The sequence below is a fragment of the Aedes albopictus genome, chromosome 2, assembly GCF_035046485.1.
Source record: "Aedes albopictus strain Foshan chromosome 2, AalbF5, whole genome shotgun sequence".
In the NCBI taxonomy this organism is placed as follows: domain Eukaryota; kingdom Metazoa; phylum Arthropoda; class Insecta; order Diptera; family Culicidae; genus Aedes; species Aedes albopictus.
The window spans coordinates 54,962,781-54,982,798 of NC_085137.1; the positions used below are offsets into that span (position 1 = coordinate 54,962,781).

General features: G+C 43.4%; 3 long non-coding RNA genes across 3 annotated transcripts in view; all 3 read left to right on the plus strand.

Annotated features, from left to right (window-relative positions):
* The window catches only part of LOC134288922 (uncharacterized), a 399,892-nt gene that overhangs the window by 147,348 nt on the left and 232,526 nt on the right, over positions 1–20,018 (plus strand). The window lies entirely within an intron of this gene.
* LOC115265583 (uncharacterized) overlaps positions 1–20,018 on the plus strand; it is a 150,450-nt gene that overhangs the window by 112,982 nt on the left and 17,450 nt on the right. The window lies entirely within an intron of this gene.
* Positions 6,911–7,940, plus strand: LOC134288920 (uncharacterized). The gene is made up of 3 exons (XR_009998174.1): positions 6,911–7,612; positions 7,673–7,741; positions 7,815–7,940. It is a non-coding gene; the product is annotated as an uncharacterized LOC134288920 (long non-coding RNA).

The following is a 20,018-nucleotide window of genomic DNA, read 5'->3' on the forward strand; positions in this document are numbered from 1 at the left end:
TCAAGCTGAATAAGGACCCAACCAGTGGATACGAGACTAAAAACAACGAAATGGTCAAGCGTCTGAGGAATCTGTCTCTCATAGACGATCGCACAGCTTACAAGCTAAAATGCAACACGGCCGTCTGCCCTCGTATATACGGCCAGCCCAAAGCCCACAAACCCGACCTTCCCCTTAGGCCAGTCGTACCCAACATCACGAGCCCCACATACCATCTCTCGAAATACGTGAGCGTCATACTACAAAACGCAATGTGCAGTCCGCACAACATACGGGATTCGTTTACGTTTGCATCCGAGATAAACCGAATGAAAATTCCAGAAAACCACGTCGTTGTCTCATTCGACGTGATTTCCTTGTTTACTAACATTCCCAAGGAACTGGTGATACAAGGAATTTTCAGAAACATTAAACGACACACACAGATCAATCTCGATCTGTTTCAAGAGCTCGTCGCTTTCTGCTTGGATACCAGCTACTTTATGTTCCGTGCACAAGTCTACCACCAGCAATTTGGGACAGCCATGGGGAGTCCTCTGTCTCCAATCCTGGCAGACATGGTTCTCGACGAACTGATAGACACCGTAGTCCAAAGGCTGGATTACGTGATAAATTTCCTCAAAAAATATGTGGACGACTTCTTCTTGGTACTACCCCGAGACAAAGTCGACTACACTCTTCAAGTTTTCAACAGCTATAACGAGCACCTCCAGTTTACTGTCGAGGTTGAAAACGAAAACAAACTACCTTTCCTTGATGTGGTAGTAATCAGAGGAGATGACCAAATGCTATCGACAGAATGGTATGCGAAGCCCATAGCGTCAGGCAGACTCGTCAACTATTTCTCATACCACCCGCTGCCACAGAAAATGAACGTAATAACCAACTTCATCAACAGAGTCATCACACTATCACCAAAAGCCGACGCACAAACGTTGAAAAAAAATAGTCCACACCATCCTACGCAACAATAACTATCCAACCAATTTGATCAATCGCATCTTCCATCGAACTCTATCACATGCCACTGCCGGACCACCACTCGGGCCAACATCCAATAGCATCGCCAACAATGTTAACTCTATGCCACACCACATCGCTACCCACACCACCACCGCCAGCACCGCTAACACCGAAGCCACCGCCACCACCTCCACCGCCACCCACACCACCACCAACGCTGCTACCTCCATCTCCACTGCACCAGATCCAGACCAGAACACCTGCACTCCAACACCCCATCAACGCATCCTACAACTGATGCATTCAAATACGTCAGCCTCCCGTATATCCCCCAACTCAGCCAGAGTATAAGCCGATGCCTGCAACAGGAATACCCAACGGTGAAGATAGCCAACCGAAAGGTTAACACAGTCGGACACCTACACACCAGAGTCAAAGACCGTATAGACCCGATGCAGCAACACAACGTCATATACCAAATACCATGTAGCGACTGTAACCAAGTCTACATCGGTATGACGACGAACAAACTGAGAAAACGCTTAAGTGGGCACCAATTTTTTTTTTTTTTTTTTATAAAAGAAGTTTTATTGTTCCAGAATGATTAAAAGTAATTATTTACATAATTGTATTAACATTCGCAATTCAAGTGAAATTCAAGGGCAGCAACATCTATTCTATTATTACACTTGTTAATATAGGAGATGTAGAGTGAAAATAATTTTAATATCCTAATTCTTTTCGTTAGATTTATATTTGGTAGCACTGGTCGGAGTAGATCGTTGAAGCTGAGGCGCCGCCATCCGTTGAGAACCGCTGTCTGATTATGTTGTAGAAGAGTCCAGGCCCCCGCGACTCGTGTGCACGTACTAAATTTGTGTTCCATTGTTTCTACAGCCGTTCCACAGTGAGTGCAATTTTCGCCATCCGCACGTCTTATGAGATGCAAGAGTTGCCGGTGTTCGGTTTTTTCATTCATAATGATGAAGAGGTCGCTGCGTATCGAACTAGGGAGCCGGCGGGAGGATGCATTTAGCCACGCACGCTTCCAGTCGATGTTGGGGTGCATACGTTCCACTCTTGGGGACTCAGTTTGCTCCAGGAAATAACAACAAATTTGTTCACTACTAGGGTTCTGCTGTATTTGGATTGGAAGCAGCCTTCGTTGTTGACATATTAACTTGAGGTCCGGTAGATCAGCAGGAACAGGAGTTTGTGGTTGATTGTTCGAGTGGATGATGGATTTGTAGAACGGAAGGAAGTCTAATTCTTGCAAATGACGATTCAGGAGTAATGATTTGCATTTTATTGCAGGAAGTTGCAACTTTAATCCCCCTTGTGACCGTTCACGTGCCAGTTGGATCATCGGGACACGTGCCGGCATCCTACTCCAGAGGAAACTTCCCATTGTGGAGGTGAGCTTTGCAGTATGGACAGCGTATGGACAGAGATGTGAGGCGAGGTACCATATCTTTGCCGTGATGAAAGTATTTAGGAGTGTTACCTTCTGATACAGATTAAGGGATCGCATAGAGTGGAACCAAGTTAATTGGGAAAATTTTCGCACCATTGTATCCCAATTTAATGTAACCATCAGACGGATGGAGTTTGCAAATATCACTCCTAAAACTTTAATCGTATTGGTTGTGCGTAGCCATGGTATATCCAGAGGGTTGCCGTCAATGTAGCCTATATCGATGGATTGCGTTTTTTGTAGGTTTAGCCTCGCCCCGGATACATGCTCAAAACGGTCGATGAGTTCCTTCATGGTATGTATTCTCTGCGTTGATGTACTGATTACGGTGATGTCGTCCGCGTAGGCTACGACGAGATCCTCTCTACTCACTCCCTCGAGCTTGGTCAATAGTGGATGAAGATAAAGAACGAACAACAGCATGCTCAGAGGGCACCCTTGTCGTACCGATCGCTGGATAGGGAACGAGGGCGATAGATGACCATTGACTAGGAGGCGAGATGAAGAAAGAGTGGCTATCCGAGAGAGCAAGTCGACGAGTCTTCGGTTTATCCCGAGCGAGCACATGGTACGATGTAGGTAGGGACGTCGTACACGGTCAAATGCTTGCTCTAGGTCGAAAGAGATTAGTTTGGCTCTTTGTTTCCTCTGAATCAACTGAGCAACGCGATCCTTCAGAGAAAGAGTGGCCTGGAAAATATTTCTGTTCGGGTTGGCGCATTTTTGACTCTCGGTCAAAATGTGGTGATCCCGCACTACGTTTTCGAGACGAGCCTTCAAGATGCGAGAGAGTATTTTGTAGTCAAAATTTAGCAACGAGATCGGCCGATACGAATGAGGAGTGTCGTCCGAACCTTTCTTTTTGACTAACACAATGACTCCATCCACGAATTCAGATGGGAAGTTGCCGCCGAGCGCTTCGTTTAGGATTAGATTTAGTTCCCTGTGGATAATGTCGAAGGTACGGTTGTAGAATTCCTTCGGGATGCCGTCGGGTCCCGGGGATTTCCGAGATGCGCTCGTTCGGATTGCAGAGAGTATTTCTGCTGTTGTTATGTCACTCATGCAAGCGTTGTTTACATCGTCGTTTTCTGGGATGATTCTATCGCAGTCAAAGCTTCTCTCACCTTCGTCGTTGTTCCCCCCTTCGTCGGAGTAGAGTTCACGGTAGAAGTTCAGCATGTGTTGTTCAATCACCGACGAGTTGTTCAGGGTTGCGTTGTCTATCCGCAGATTCGTGATCGTAGTGCGTTTTCTTTTGCGTTCACCCAACTGAAAGGTCGATAGTGCTTCCCCTGCCACATATGTTTCATTAATTCGGACGAACATTGAGGTGAAACTGCGCTGAAGAGCTAGCATTTGTCCTTTGATGCGGTTGATAGCTGGTAGAGCACCTGCATTCAAATAATATTGGTCGTACGCGTTCTGCAGCTGGATGTACAGACGTTGGTGCTCACGGTGGAAGTCGTCGAAAGCCAGTTTTGACTTCCAGCGAAAGAATGATTTTATTTTTGGTTTCGCGAGAGTTATCCACCATGTTATCCATGATGTGAAGTGCCGTCGCTGTCGTGTCCATGTCTGCCAGAGATGTTGAAATTCTTCGATGTGCTCAACCGTCAGAAGATGTGGGCGTAGACTCCAGAAACCACGACCTGGCTCCCTTCCGAGATTTGGCAAGCATATTCGTGTTGTGACGGCCTTATGGTCCGAAAACGAACACACATGTGTCTGCGCCGCGCGCAGCTGCGGCTGGAGTTCTGCATTTATATAGATGCGGTCAATTCTGGATGTTGAGTTTGACGTGATATACGTGTGGCCAGGAATCCGTGGGTACAGCTTCTCCCACACATCGCACAGTTGAAGCTGTTGTACAACTCTGCGCAGAGCAGGGCTAGTGTTGGTACCTGTTGCGTCACACGGGCGTATGACGCAATTGAAGTCACCGGCGATGATTACATTTTGTGTGCCGTGACGAAGGTAGTAGGCGAGGGTATTATTGAACAGCCTTTCCCTTTCAGCTCGTAACTGGGATCCACTGTGAGCATAGATGCTCACGAGAGTAGTGTTGTTGATTCGAAGAGCTACTATTCGTCCGTCGAGACTCTTTTCAACGTGCGAGAATTTTATATACTCTTTCAGAGCGATTGCCGTGCCTCTGCGCATTTCGTCTACGTTACAGATCACGGTGTAGCCGGGAAGGTGGAGTTGCTCGTTCTCCACCTCTTGGATGAAGATAATATCGAGTTCCATGGTGCGTGCGAAGGTTCTGAAAGCGTTCGTTTTGGTTTCGTTCGTGATCGTGTTAATATTTATTGTTGCGATGTTGTAGCTGATGTGTTCCATTTTAAAAGTTGGCCGATTCAATTGTCGTGTCATTTTCGGCTTGATGACGCATCTTCTTCGCATATGGTCCACGACGGGATCGCCTGAGGCTGTTGTTGGATGTCGACGATTCGTCTGTTTCGTGTCCGTCGCTACGTTGAGAATCTTCTGTCCTCGGACGGTGTGCTGATTCTTCTAGCTGGTTTGCCTTGCTTGTTGATGGAAACGCCGGTGGTGGCATTAGAAAAGTGTTAGGTTCGATTTTCCGGTTGGTCACCGTTGAGTTTGGGTGTGTTTGTTGATTAGTCGAGGATTTATCTACCGATTCGCTGTTGGTTGAAGCCACGACTTTCGCCGGCGAAGTAGTGGTTGGGCGTATCGGTTGTTGTGTTGGTGTGTGGCTGGCTGATGACGAAGAAGACGATCTTGTGGCTCTTGAGAGATGCGAAGTGGCCTTTTTTGGAGCCGATGATTGTTTAGCAACGTTTGCATATGACGGCTTGGCCTGGTCAGCTGCTAGCTTCTGAACTAACAGCTTTTTATTTTGAATGCAGGGAATCCCGTTGTGTATGGATTCACCGCAGTGACGACACGTGGGAATCTGGCCGTTGTAGGAGATACACGTGGACTCACCGTCGATAGTAACGACAGACGGGATATTCCGTTTTACTATCATCCTCGCTATACGCACACCTGTCGATATGCCCTCGAAACGATATTTCCCGTCCCATGTTAGGTCACGAATTGACAGTACATCACCGAAACTTCCGAGGAAGTCGGTAATAGTCTGGTCCGATATATCTTCGGACAGGTCAAATAGCTTGACATCGGTGCCTCCGTCCTCCATTAGAAGCCGAATTGGGTAGGCCTTATTGTCAAAGACACGTTCGTGTTTTCCATCGTGCTCGTCGACGATTCGTTGAGCGATCGATAGGTCGCTGGTTTTGACGAATACACAGCCGAGGTATTTACTGCATTGTATTCGCAGAATGTCTTCGCGCTTCAAACCAAGCTCCTCGCCGATGAAATTATGTATTTCATCGAATGACGGTTTCTTCGGAATATTCGCGTAATCAATCCGAAACGTATTTTCACGACGATTCATTGCGTTACCGGAAGCGTGACGACACAAACGCGTGACACGGCGGTCCGCCGAAAATTTGGGTGGGAATAGACTTCTTTAGCTAATTCGTGATCGACTTCTGAAAAATAAACGCAAAAACGAAAGCGCGTCTGCTCTTTCCAGAGGTAGTTTGTTTTCGTTTTCAACCTCGACAGTAAACTGGAGGTGCTCGTTATAGCTGTTGAAAACTTGAAGAGTGTAGTCGACTTTGTCTCGGGGTAGTACCAAGAAGAAGTCGTCCACATATTTTTTGAGGAAATTTATCACGTAATCCAGCCTTTGGACTACGGTGTCTATCAGTTCGTCGAGAACCATGTCTGCCAGGATTGGAGACAGAGGACTCCCCATGGCTGTCCCAAATTGCTGGTGGTAGACTTTTGCACGGAACATAAAGTAGCTGGTATCCAAGCAGAAAGCGACGAGCTCTTGAAACAGATCGAGATTGATCTGTGTGTGTCGTTTAATGTTTCTGAAAATTCCTTGTATCACCAGTTCCTTGGGAATGTTAGTAAACAAGGAAATCACGTCGAATGAGACAACGACGTGGTTTTCTGGAATTTTCATTCGGTTTATCTCGGATGCAAACGTAAACGAATCCCGTATGTTGTGCGGACTGCACATTGCGTTTTGTAGTATGACGCTCACGTATTTCGAGAGATGGTATGTGGGGCTCGTGATGTTGGGTACGACTGGCCTAAGGGGAAGGTCGGGTTTGTGGGCTTTGGGCTGGCCGTATATACGAGGGCAGACGGCCGTGTTGCATTTTAGCTTGTAAGCTGTGCGATCGTCTATGAGAGACAGATTCCTCAGACGCTTGACCATTTCGTTGTTTTTAGTCTCGTATCCACTGGTTGGGTCCTTATTCAGCTTGACGTACACCGTGTCATCGTCGACCAACGTTTTCATTTTTCGATCGTAATCCTCGATGTTTATAATAACCGTTCGGTTGCCCTTGTCTGATTCGGTTATGCATAATTCGGGGTTGTCGGCGATGAACTTCTTGACCGTATAGACCCGATGCAGCAACACAACGTCATATACCAAATACCATGTAGCGACTGTAACCAAGTCTACATCGGTATGACGACGAACAAACTGAGAAAACGCTTAAGTGGGCACCAATCGAACATCAATCAACTCAACCGATTACGGGACCAGGGTTACACCAACACCGACCAAGCAATGATCCAACAGAGCTCAAAAACAGCCCTAACCGAGCACTGCGTAAAAGAGGATCATCGCTTCGCTCTGCAACAGACGAAAATAATCGATAGGACACACAACAGATCCACTCTGCCCCTGCTAGAATGTTTCCACATCTACAATACCCCCCGCACAGTGAACCACCGCACCGACGTAGAAGGCCTCAGCTCCATATACTGCGGGCTTCTACGAACAATAGCAGCAAAACAAGTCAAGAGAACCCAACAAACCCGCCGCCACCACAGCACCCCGGCACATCCAACCCCGACAACCAACAACCAACAGATGATCAACAGCAATAAATCACCATAACACTACCCCACAGACATAGGTACCAGTCCAACTTCACACACATCGTCACATGTAACTGAGAGAGACATTTCAACAATCTCCCAAAAATTCTCCATTAGCATTTCCACTAAAACTAGTATTCAGTGTCTAGACGCCATGATAGTGTTCGGCGCAGTGGTAAAACAAATTATTGTAAACTACACCCTCACCATCTACCCACAAATAGCCAACACAAGGTAAACACCCGCTACCAGGTACTAACAACCCCCACACACCAACCGATCATTACGTTTCAGCTTAAATTCACCAAACCCGACAGCCCTACGCCAAGCAACCGGCGATACAAACGTAGCGGTATCCCTATAGTGAGATTTTTCAAAAAAAAAAACTAGTTCATTAGCAAAATTTAAAACAGATAATAAAACACACGTTTTTTAGACCTCCCTGAAGAAGACCCAAACCAAGGGTCGAAACGTCGGATGAAATAGTATCACCCCGCTTATAATTTATCCGGACCGAAAAGCCAACCATAGAGGGATAACTCTACCAATCCGTCGGTCGTTTCCACAATCTTTTCAACGCCTTGCCACACCCAGACTTGTGAACGAAAACATTTTATACTTTGTATACACAAAATTCAGCATATTTGTAGTTCCGTGTCAAAAATTGAGCTCAATCCATCAAAGCAAACCATAGTTACAGCATCTCAAACTTGGCCATTTTGTATGAAAATCGGCGTTTGTCCGATCAATTATGCACCACAGTGTACCTCGGGCAATCGGAATGCCAAAGGGGATTAGGCTCTGTGGATCTCATGAGCAGGTTTTGCTTATATCCTAATGAGTCCGCTTCGGATATACTGTCAATTGTGATGATACAGGAACCGCCTAAATATACTGCAGGTTGCAAGACTCGCCGCTTTCAGTTAAAGTGATACGGAATGACGTGTTATTTCTCCTCACTTTCTAACAATTTGCCTCGCGATTTTAAATCTCGATTTCTATGGCATCGACCGTCCCGGCCCGTTCGTCCTTAAGGTCCTTCTTCAATTTCAGCTCGTCTAGAGATCTTAGGAGAGATCTAGTGACATCTCCATTTGCCGAGAGGACAACCGGAGCTATACGGACGTCCTCCAAGTGCCACATCTGCTTCCACTCCTCCGCTAGGTCGTGGTACTTGGTTATGTTGCTGGAGAATGCTGATTGGACATTATATATGTATGGTGTAACGGTACAGCAATGTCGATGAGGGTTACTTGCTACATCCTTTTGTCGTAAACCACCCACAATATCTGGGTCCAGCCGTAACTTGTAGTACTAATATCTCGACCAAGTTGTGTTTTAAAGCAAGCTGTTGATGCACGATAGGGTGGGTCATCGTTTATATGGAAAAATGAAAAATTCAATGGTATCCCATCAGATCAAAGCTTTTTTGATCCCATTTTTGGACCCAAATATGTGTGCAAAATTTGGGCACGATCGGTTATGTCTACGTTTTGCGCATCGCGTTTGAAGTTTGTATGGGGTTTTACATGGGAAAACTCACTTTTTTGCATTTCTCTCATAACAAGCTCGAATTTTTCTAAAACCGTGTAACCCATAAAGTGAAAATATAGCCTAGGTTGTCTAGGTTGAAAAACTTTGTCGAAGACCGCGAAGTGATCTGATACATATGAAAAAAGGCATTGCTTGGCGAAACAGCATGATTTTGTTGCTATTGTTATTCCTTTACATGTTAAAACATAAACACATGCATGCGGTTCGATGGTTATAACTATGTCCACAAGCATCGGATCACTTTGCGGTCTTCAACAAAGTTTTTCAGAACATCCTAGGCTATCATTTAACAGTAACGGTTAAAAAGTTTCAGACAAACTCTTTCAATTTATGGCCAAAATGCATAAAAGTATGTTTTCCCATACAAAATCCCATACAAATTTCAATTGTAATGCGCAAAGTGTAGACGCAACCGATCGTGCTCAAGTTTTGCACAGATACTCAGGACCGAAACGGAACCAAAAAAGCTTTAATCTGAGAAAACGGTTCCGATGACCCACACTAATGCACAATCTTTGCAACTTCGTTGTGACGATCGAGGTAGGCTGATCCAGCTAACACTGAAACAGAACAGCCTGCAACCTAGGATAGGATGCGTCACGTAGTCAGTCAATTTGAGACCAATTTGCTGTCAAACGGAGACCAGTCGCTGATTGGTCGAAATTTATATCCGTTTGCTGCGATCAAATCGCTTTGCTATTGGTTTGGCAGTGTTGCTAGATTGTAGGTTTGGTATTTGATATCAATATTCAAAATCTTTATATTTTAATATTCAAGCTTTATCGTCTCAAATATGTCAACAATCAAATGTAAATCAACCGAAGTAACTCCCATGCCTGAATATTGATAGAAACGATTGATTTGTTTGATTTGAATTTTCTATGTATTTCACTATAAATGAAAAAACCTTGTGTTTGAAAGCTATTTTAGTTACAAGTTATGCTGTATCAATGAGCCATTTTACGAGACGTTTCGGATCAGCTGATCGCTAATTTCATGAATGAAAATTTGACAGTAGGTCGCGCCCAAGCCCGTGAGTGTTAATATCAATATCAACACTGTTGTCGTTTCGTAAAATAGACTATTTGTAAATAGTGCTTTGCGATGCGAAATATGCATCAAAATTTCAATCGCTGAATTCAAATTGTTTAAAAAATTTGGAATAAAGAAAAGTGGCAGCACTGGATTTTCATTGTCGGTGAAATCAAACGGAAAAATAACAAGGCAGGCGAATTTCTATTGTCACATCCTATCCTAGCCTGCAACGACATGTTCGATCGTTTCTCCTACTGAATGGTATTTTCCACAACGGTCCTCTACGTCTTCGTGCAGTAATGTACACAGCAAATAGTTTTGTAATATCCAGGCGCGTAATTTCTAAAGATGCATCCATTTTTGAAAGTAATTGCATTTGGCTACATCGTTTTCCAACATTTATCACACTCACTATGTACACCCTGGTTGGCACCGGTAAGTGTCAACAAACCCATTCCAGCAAACACTCAGAAGCAGTATTATATTTATCATCTACCACTAAACTCGGTGAAATAGCCGAGAGGTAAGGGATACGCCTCACAATCAACGGATCAGTGTACGAATCCATGCCAATATTTTACTTATATATGATTCATCAATCGTCCGGTTCTAGCGATTGCTAGACCACCTTTCAAGCTGCGGCGGCTGATTTGCTGCGTAGAATGGATGTAATTTGTACATCAATTTTACGACGCGACTGATGTGCATCGAAAATGATGTGATATTACAAGATTTTTTTTGCTGTGTACCGCCAATAACTTTTCTTCGAAAATACCCGGTCCTGGATGGCTACCATAAAACCTTCTGTTTCCGCACCAGCCACGCATTCAACGTCGGCTTTTCGATGTGCTCGAGCTCCAGTTGATGGGAGTGTGTTCAGCTGGTAATCGTCCTGCGACAGATACAAGGCGCAGTTACCGTGGTCAGCTTCACATACAATGTAGTATTTCTGATGACGGTTCTGGTTTTCTACGAAATATGCCCGCAACTGCTTGATCTGGGAGTCACAGTGCCTGGATATCGGTGACGCCTTTTCCCTCCTTCTGCGCGTATGGTGACTCTCTCGATGGACGACTTTGGATGGCGCATGTGCTGCTTGGTGAACACCACTAGTACTGTTCGTTCTAACGCCTCGAGGTCAGTCTTGGTCCACTTTTCCACCCCAAAGCTGTAGGTCAACAGGGGCACAGCAAAGGTGTTGTTCGCCTTCATCTTGTTGTCGGTGAACAGAAAGCTCATCATAGCACAGTTGACACTTGTCCTGCAGTTCCTTCTTGATCGCTGTGCGGCGAATACCTCTACGCTGCAGGATGCCGAGGTATTTATATGCTTAACCTTCAACCATATTCCGAATCTCCTCTCCTGTTTGTTGATGCGGAAACAGATGGCGTCCACTACTTAACTCCGGCGAAGCTGGACTGACCAATATTTGTCAACTCCAAACTCCACCCGGATGTCGTTGCTGAACAACGTTACAAGCTGCAACAATTGTTGCAGCCTCTTTACTGATTCCGCAAACAGCTTCAGGTCGTACATAAAGAAAATGTGGGATATTCTTGTACTTTCCCCTCACTTTTTAGTTGGTAGCCATAGTTGCATTAGATGAGTACTCTGCTGTGGGGGTTCATCGCAAGGCAGAACCATGGCGGACTGAACGTATCACCTTGAAATATCCCCCTCATGATGCTGAGAGTTCTGAACAGTAACACAGCTGTCCGGTCGGTAATTTGTAGGGACCGGGACATGCTCCACATCCCCATCACGTGTTGCATCAGCCTGATGACGTTCCTATCTACCTTGTACAACTGCAGTACCTTGAAGGTACGAGTGTGGTTTTGAGTCGTACGCCTTCTTGTAGCCGATGTACGCCATGCTTAGATCCCTCTGCTTTTTGATGGCTTGACCCACAATGCACATAACATAAGTGGAACTCCATGGTCAGAGCGAAGGAAAAAGTTGTATCCTTTTCCAGCACGCGAAACTGTTATATCTTTCATAAAAGGCGTCGAACTGTCACTTATTATGGTAAACAAAAAACATCTGATCCAACCAGTATTCCAGTTTTGGCAAAGAATACAGGAACAAAGATTGGCATCTGAGATATGCGCAAAACTAGCTGCTGGAAATCCACTTATTGATGTTGTCATAAATTCATTGAAATCTTCGAAATAACACATCCACGTTCCACATATCGATCTCCCTTTATATTTAAAGCCATAAAACGTACCTTCGACTTGAGTTTACAAAGTTTATTACAATTAATGCACTATTTTAGATCTCCACGTGCTGCCAGTCTAGATCTACGAGGTCTTTGTTTTACTTCACAGCAATGAAAAATGGTATACATGCTGAAAAATAGTATGGCAATAATGTTATAATGCATTTGACATTTCGATGCCCTGTATACCAGCGTACGAATTCGGAAAGGCATCAACTTTTTGAGCCAGAGTTCCACTTAGCACGCAGCCGCTATACATGGATGTCGAGAATCTCCGTCATGTAGACTTCTGTGAGATCTCGCAATTCGGCGGGCTATACAATTTCAGCAATATAACGAACTAGCTCCGTTGATCGATTCCCCTGTTTGTACTCTGCTAATCAGCCAATCTTAGTTCATAATGTAGCGATCCGGTTCTCCAAACGTCGCATCTACGCGGTTTTTTTTTGGGCTGGGGCGTGTGTGACCTCCACCGTTTCCTTGCGGCCATCCGTAATCTCAGCGTCTTTACAACAGCCACCTCAGCTGAATACATAGTAAACTGCAGATGCAAGTACTGTGGCAAAACATTCTGGTTTAGGTTGCTTACTGCACTTGTTAACTGATTGGAATTCCGAAGCTATGGTATTCAGTGCCGGGACATGAGGATCTGCCCCCGGAACTGTGTGACTGCCATGTGGAGTGCTAGTTCATCGCGTAGTTGCTGTCATTGAATATCCGTAGTTGGTCCTGCAGCAAGGGGCAGTCGAATCACGACTTTCGCTTTCATTCGATGCTTCCAGCCTAACAGAACTCTTTCTCGACGTATCGCTCGATTTTGTCCTCTTCTCTCCCAAACATTTCGATAGGTCCTATTTGAATTTGAGAGGCTCTCTGTGTTCACTTTCTCTTTCAATTATTGCAATGTAACGGTACACTTTTCAACTACTTTTATACACTCAAACCTCCATTTAGGTAGGATCCATTTGAGTAAAATCTATTTAGATCCCTCCATTTAGGTAACGTTACCTAAATGGAATTTGATTGTGTTCAAATCAGTTGGAGTACTTAAGATTAGGTTTAAGGTTCGTTTACGGGAAAGAAGTAGTGAGTGGTGTTAAGGGGATATGGGGGGAGGGAGGGGGGATGTAATGTTGAGATATGCCTCCAACACCCCCCCCCCTTCCGTGCAGTGTTGAAAAGTCATTTCCAGCTGAAATTGAGATAAGCAACCATCCTTATATCATTCAATTGATATCAGCTCCAGCATTGATGAAGTCAAACCCGACATCAACCTATCATTCACCTGTTTTTATTTTGGCCTCCAAACCCAACATAGACCCAACAGATGTTCGATGTTGGTCCAACAATGGCCCAACATACGATAAAAATTGACCCGAAATTCAATAATTTTTCAGTCTGGCAGAATTTTGCAAGGTTTTTCGTGTTTCGTGCACAGCTAATCATTTGAATGACAATTCTGATCTAAGACCCTCCAAAACCCCCGAAAACGCCCCTGAAGCCCCTCCCCTCCTGAAACCCATCCCCTCCTGAAACTTTTTGTAAGCTTTCTGAAATTCTCTCCACATGACCCAAACATGGCCTCCTTTGAATCTCCTAGTAACTCACCTTCTTAAACTTCTTTGCAACCTTGTACTCCATTTAGGTAATGAACTGAATCCATTTAGGTAATGAATCCATTTAGGTATAAATTCTATTTGGGCAGTCCCGACTCGTTACCTAAATAGAGGTTTTGGTGTAGTACGCATCAAAAGACGATTCTTTTGACCATCGTTCAATGCAAGGAGACAATCATAATACCAATAAACAGCTGAGATATTAACGAAAGAGAGGGAAACCAAAGAAAGCCTCTCTTCTGCAGATAAGACCTTTAGACATGTTTGGCCTGAATTCTCTCTGGGCTTCCAGCTTGATGCACTCCATTTCTGCAGCTGTGAGCATATTATGAGACATATTGCTCGTTGTCGTGTATACAGCTTATTCCATTTAAGCTGGTTCGCAAAGCGAGGGAATCTCTGGTGGAACATTTCCAGTATCCTTGATCCCCTGGACATGTCCGTCTCTATCCTCGTGCAGACAAAATAACAGCGAATCGCGGATATATTCATCTGCCTCGTCCACGCGTGATACGCTGCCGTAGGCCGCCTGCTAACGTGAGTGACTGAAGTCGATCAGCCACAGCAACATTGGCGGATGCAGCATGTCCTTGGTTTTTACTATTGCTACCGTTTCTGCTCTGCGTTCGTGGTACAGACTGTGCCCGTTGACTGGAAGGTGGTTCTTGCACCACACTTTCATGCATTTGCTTGCTGCTCGCACAAATCTACTGAATCCTGCATTTTCCACCTCGCCACGGTAAGTGAGAACGGCCAGCGCTGATACACAGCTAGTAACTTTCGATATATTTTTACCGAAATCTCAACTGTTGAGCGTTCGGTAATGGTTTTTTTACCGAAATTCTGTAAAAATTACCAAATTTCGGTAAAATTTTATCGTTTATTTGTAAACGATCGAAGTCCGGTAAACGTCACCGAATTTTTCCGGTAAAAAACTTAACGGTTGAGATTTTGGTAAAGTATTACCGAAGTCGATGATTTTTTCTAAGTGTGTAACTGATCATATTTGTCATATTCACTCAGAAAGGGTACTACGAGGTCTCAGTGGTATTTCAAGGGGTTTCAGAAAGTCTCGGTGGCATTAATGGGTTTCTCAGGGGAGTTCTAGTGGATACCTGGAGGTCTCAAGGCTATTTCAGGGGGTATCAGAAGATAAGCGATTTTGCATAGTAATATTAAAATATCATCAAATTGGTTAAACATTTTCGGTAAAACTTTTTGATGAAAAAGTTTAAAAATTGATTGAAATTCCTAAGATCCTAATTCTCCATGCAATGAACTACATGCGACAAAAAATTGCTCATCAAAATCACCCTTAAATTTTGTAAAATATCACAAAAAGTAAAAATATATGAAGGTGTATTTAATGAGACACTTTGTTTAAAAAAATAACAATCCATTTCAAATTCTCTTCGTTGCATGGGAAGATGAAACAATCAATGTCTGCTTGACATCAATACTTTTTCTTCACGTTTCGCTCTCAGGACACGACTCTACAATACAAAATTGACTATGATTTTTCTTAAGGGTCTAACTGACTTGATCGATTTCTCTTCGTCGACTCTCTCTTTCGCTAATAACTACTTGATCATAACAAACAAAATCATTATTCTTTTTGTTTCTAGAGCAAGATGTAGTTGTCGTCTTCGCATTTCGTTAGCGTTAGCGTTAGCGTAGTTACGGTATACTTCGTAGATTGGATACTAACAACATTCACGTACCTTTAGCTAATCTTGCTCAGATTGCTTTTCGGAACAAGGCCGGGGAGTTAACTTTGCTCCAATCTTATGCAAGAATACCAAAAGCACAAATGTCATTATACCCGGCCACGCCCATCTTTACCGTAACTTGGGATAGGGGAAGGAAATGTTGATGTAGCACTTATTTAAGAGGCCTCCGACTCAGTGACACTCCCATAAGTACTACGGAGTGGGTGGCTGGGAGATGTATTATGTAGGTCAGGGATTCGCCTGAAAAGCTGGCGATGGACCCACGGCATTGGTTGTTTATTTGCGATCCCTCCAGGGTCATCGGAACATTACAATAAATGTTTGAAACGCGTGAAAAAAAAAGTTGGCGATCCGAGAAAAAAAACTTTCAATTATATAAAAAAACGCGAAAGCAACGAAAAAAAAGAAAAACTTCTCATTAATTAAAAAAAATCACGTAAAATGAGTTGTACGAAAATAAATTAAGAGATATTTTTTCTATTTATTGTATAAATAAGTATGTTTCAGCTCAGTGCGAGGCACAAGCCGAACCGATCCCTCCAGGGTCATCGGAACTTTGCAATACCGAAATGTTAAAAACGCGAGGAAAAAAAATGGTTACTCGAGAAATAAAATAAAAGAAAAAAAAAACTAAAAATCGCGTTGAACAAAAAAAAAGAAAAGATCGCGTAAAACGAGTAAAAAAAAAATTGGCGATCCGAAAAAAAAGCGTGGCATTACGACACTTGGCTCGAAGAAAAACGATGCGGACAACGTGGTCTACCCGCCACCGAATGATATGGCGATCTTGACCCTTCAAAAAATAAAAAGGATGTTTTTTCGTCGCGACTGCAGGGTTGCCTTGTACATCTGAAATAGAAAATAGTATTAAATGGTGATAGGCTCACAACAGTTACATAATTTTTGGATATAAATCTCTCTAGACATAGACAAAAATTACCTGAATCCTCCTGAAATAAATGGTTGATTAACAATGAAAAACATAATTAAAAAAAAGTAGAACAAATTGTGATCTTGGAATTTTCCTGCATTTAAATTAACAAAGCTAAAAAAATACAAGATCAAAATTTGTTGTGGTAGATCTTACACCGTAACGCACCATTACAAGGTGATCTGCCCACGTTACGGGATTAGTTGTCGTCTTCGCATTTCAACCAAAAAATCTTTGGAAAACTTAATAAGGGGATTCACTAAACAGTGTATACTGATTAAACTGATTAAACGTCGCGACCACCAAGGCAATCTTTGATTATTTCATTCGCAAAATCATGAAACATTTCAAATAAGCAGAAAATCATGGCTTACGCAGCAAATTAATCTGTTTAGTGAATCCCCCTAATATACTTTCCGTAATAACGATCCTCTCGATGAAGAGAAATCGAAAATGACAGTTAGGCCGTAATGAAGAATCAGTAATGATCTGTGTTGCTGGTTCATCGATTGTTTTCGGCGAAAAAAATCGCCGAATACAAATGATCATCAACTTACCACGTTCAATAATACTGTAGTCGCTTTCTTCTTCTTTGCGTAACGTCCCAACTGGGACAAAGCCTGCTTCTCAGTTCAGTGTTCTATCAGCACTTTCGTATATGTGACAGAACAAAGTTACCAAGGGAAATCACAAAAAATTCCATCACGAAAAATTTCCTGGTCCAACAGGGAGTCGAACCCGTCACCCTCTGCATGGTCTTGCTGAAAATGGATCTTTAGTAATGGGAGGAGTTCAAGAGGAGGATATGCTCTCTAGTACAATCCGCTGAATATTGTAAAAGTGGATATCTACTAATTTTAGAAAAAAATGTCTCTTTTTTGAACCACTGTGCAACTCACACCCCAGCAATGGATGATCCGCTTTGGCTCATCGTTGGGGGCAAATCACACGTGTTCGGGCTGCTGCTTCTGCGTGGTTTGTGTTTGAACACACCGGAGATGATTCATAAATAAATTGTATACATTTTTGATTATCAGGTGAGGAAAATTCCCCTAACAACCGAAGAAACACATATGTGCACACAACGCAACGCAAGCGGTTAAAAGAGCCGAGACTTGAAGCTCGCCCGGTGTCGGTCGATGCCATCATGCCATCCGCCGTGCCGTGGAATAGCTGGAAGACATTAAATATTCACGCCGTCGGTTCGAGTCGGCTGGCGCTTCGGCAAAGCGCTGGCTACTGGGAGGTACATCCTTAGAACGTACGAGATTCTGGGTCGATGTTGCTACACGGTCTGGGTGGCTTGACGACTCAGCCCGGGGGCTGTGAAAACCCACAGTGTTTATTGTTTCGGTGCTTCCTTTAATCTCTTTTGTGGGAAACACACTATCACAGCTGGAAGCTGTGAGAAAAGCAGTCGTGGTGCTCTTTGAAGCTAGTTTGAGGTTCATTTGGTTATGTTTTTTTCGAAAGTTTTTCAATTCAACTGCTTACTATTAAAAGAGCATGTCAATGAGTGACTCGTTCGACACTGGCCACATCCTTAATTGTTTAATATCTTAGGAAATGTCTTAAAATGTATCAAATCACACATTTGAAGCGGTTGAAGAGAGACATGACAACCTTGAGAGATTCGGGGAAATTCTCTGAAGCTCCGCAGTTTCCCCTGGAAGTGTTTTCCAGTTCTATATATAGAGTTGTGGACTGCAAAACACCTCATGCTCTCTTTAACAATTTAAACTTCAAGCAAAAAAAAATGCACTTCAATCAAGAACGCCTTTGTCTGGAAAACCGAAACGTATCTCTCGAAGTAAACGCTCATAATGCACCAGCAATTTAAAACTGGAAGCGTTCTAACTTTAAAACAGCACATTTGCATCTCTTCCAGATCCATTCTGCCACAATCAACATTCCAGCACCATTCACTCAAAACGAATCTTAATAACCATTAATTGAATTACAAATTCCACCAGTCGAGTCGTCGTCGTCGAGTCCTTGGAGCACTCAACCACTGGAAAACCTACGGCGTTTCACTTCTCATTAATTTTCCACCCACTGCACAGGATGACGCTCTCCACTTCTCCGCCCAGCGCTTGCAGCAACCCATCCCGGCCGCAATCCGGCAGCTTGACGCGCTCGCACCATCCGGCTCATTTGAATGCGGCCCCGTTTTACGACGGCTTGTGCAAATAAAAATTGTCGCTTAATTAAAATTATCTTTCCAAAGGCGACCGACCGACCGGTGTGATAGTGCCGGTGGTGCTGGCTTAGCACTGGCACTGATGCTACGTCAGATGAACGAAAAGGACTTGGGCTCAGCCTCAGCTCAGCCCGGCTCGACACGATGAATCCTTTTCGTCATTCAACAAGGGCCAGTGTGCATGGTGCGATTTAATGGCGATGGTATGGCGAAGGGTTTTACCATATGCAAGCCATGGGCCACCACCGCGCTGCTGTGCTACGTCAATAAGGATGATTATGAAGTGAAAAACGCGAACTCCGGCTATTGTAAACAACCAGAGGAATGTGAAAATTATCGGTGCGATTTATTATGGATCTGCTTCCTTCTCGAGACTAATTGATTGATGATCACTCATAAACTCTAGCGCTGATGCACATCAATATAACCTGATTGTTTTCATATGTGAGTGTTTCAATTACTACTGAGTAGCGGAAGCAAAACACAAAACAACTAATATGTACCGGACTACCTTCGAAAAATGCCAATTGATATTCATGGTGAATATCAATTTACATTTTTTGAAAATAGTCCATGACATTTACCTTAACCCGTTAACGCCCAAGTTGTCTCACAATTTAAATCAATAAAAAAGTTTGTTATCAAAGGTCAAGCTCCAATTAAATAAGCATGATTTGATGAAAAAATGGTAGTCTATGGTGTAGTTCCAAAAAAATTCTTCATTGTAAGTCCTCAATGTCTGATAATTTTCTCAAGTTCTATTTCAGAACAACTTCTACGCTGTCGTTATATACTGATCCGTATAGATACAATACAGCTAGCTCTAAACAAATGAGAGAGATGATAACCACTCAAAAAGAATTGAGAAATGACTTATAAATTGGGTCAGAAATCTAACCCGATAAACGCCTGGTCCTTGCCATTTTATGTAGTATCAACTGCAGTGTTCAACATTTCTTAAATCTAATTTTTTAAAACAAATCAAATAAAGAGTGCTCGCTATGAAACTCAAATACTGCAGAAATTAGATTGTACACAGATAATGATTTCGGATAAAATGATTGAATTTTTGATTCAGTACCCCACATACTCTCTTAACTCCATGCGTAAAATTTTCAAAAATATTGCATGTTTTAAAGGGAAAATTGTGTTAAGCACTGTTCCTTTTAATTCCACTAAGAATTTGCATCCTTTGACAGATACGTATGGGAAAAAAAGTATTTTGGACACAGCGTTACACCAATATACTTTGGACACTTCCATTTGTTTTTGCCATAACGGGCTGTCCATAAACCACGTGGTCATTTTTTGGACTTCTCCAACCACCCCACCCCCCCCCCCCCCTCCCCGCGTGGT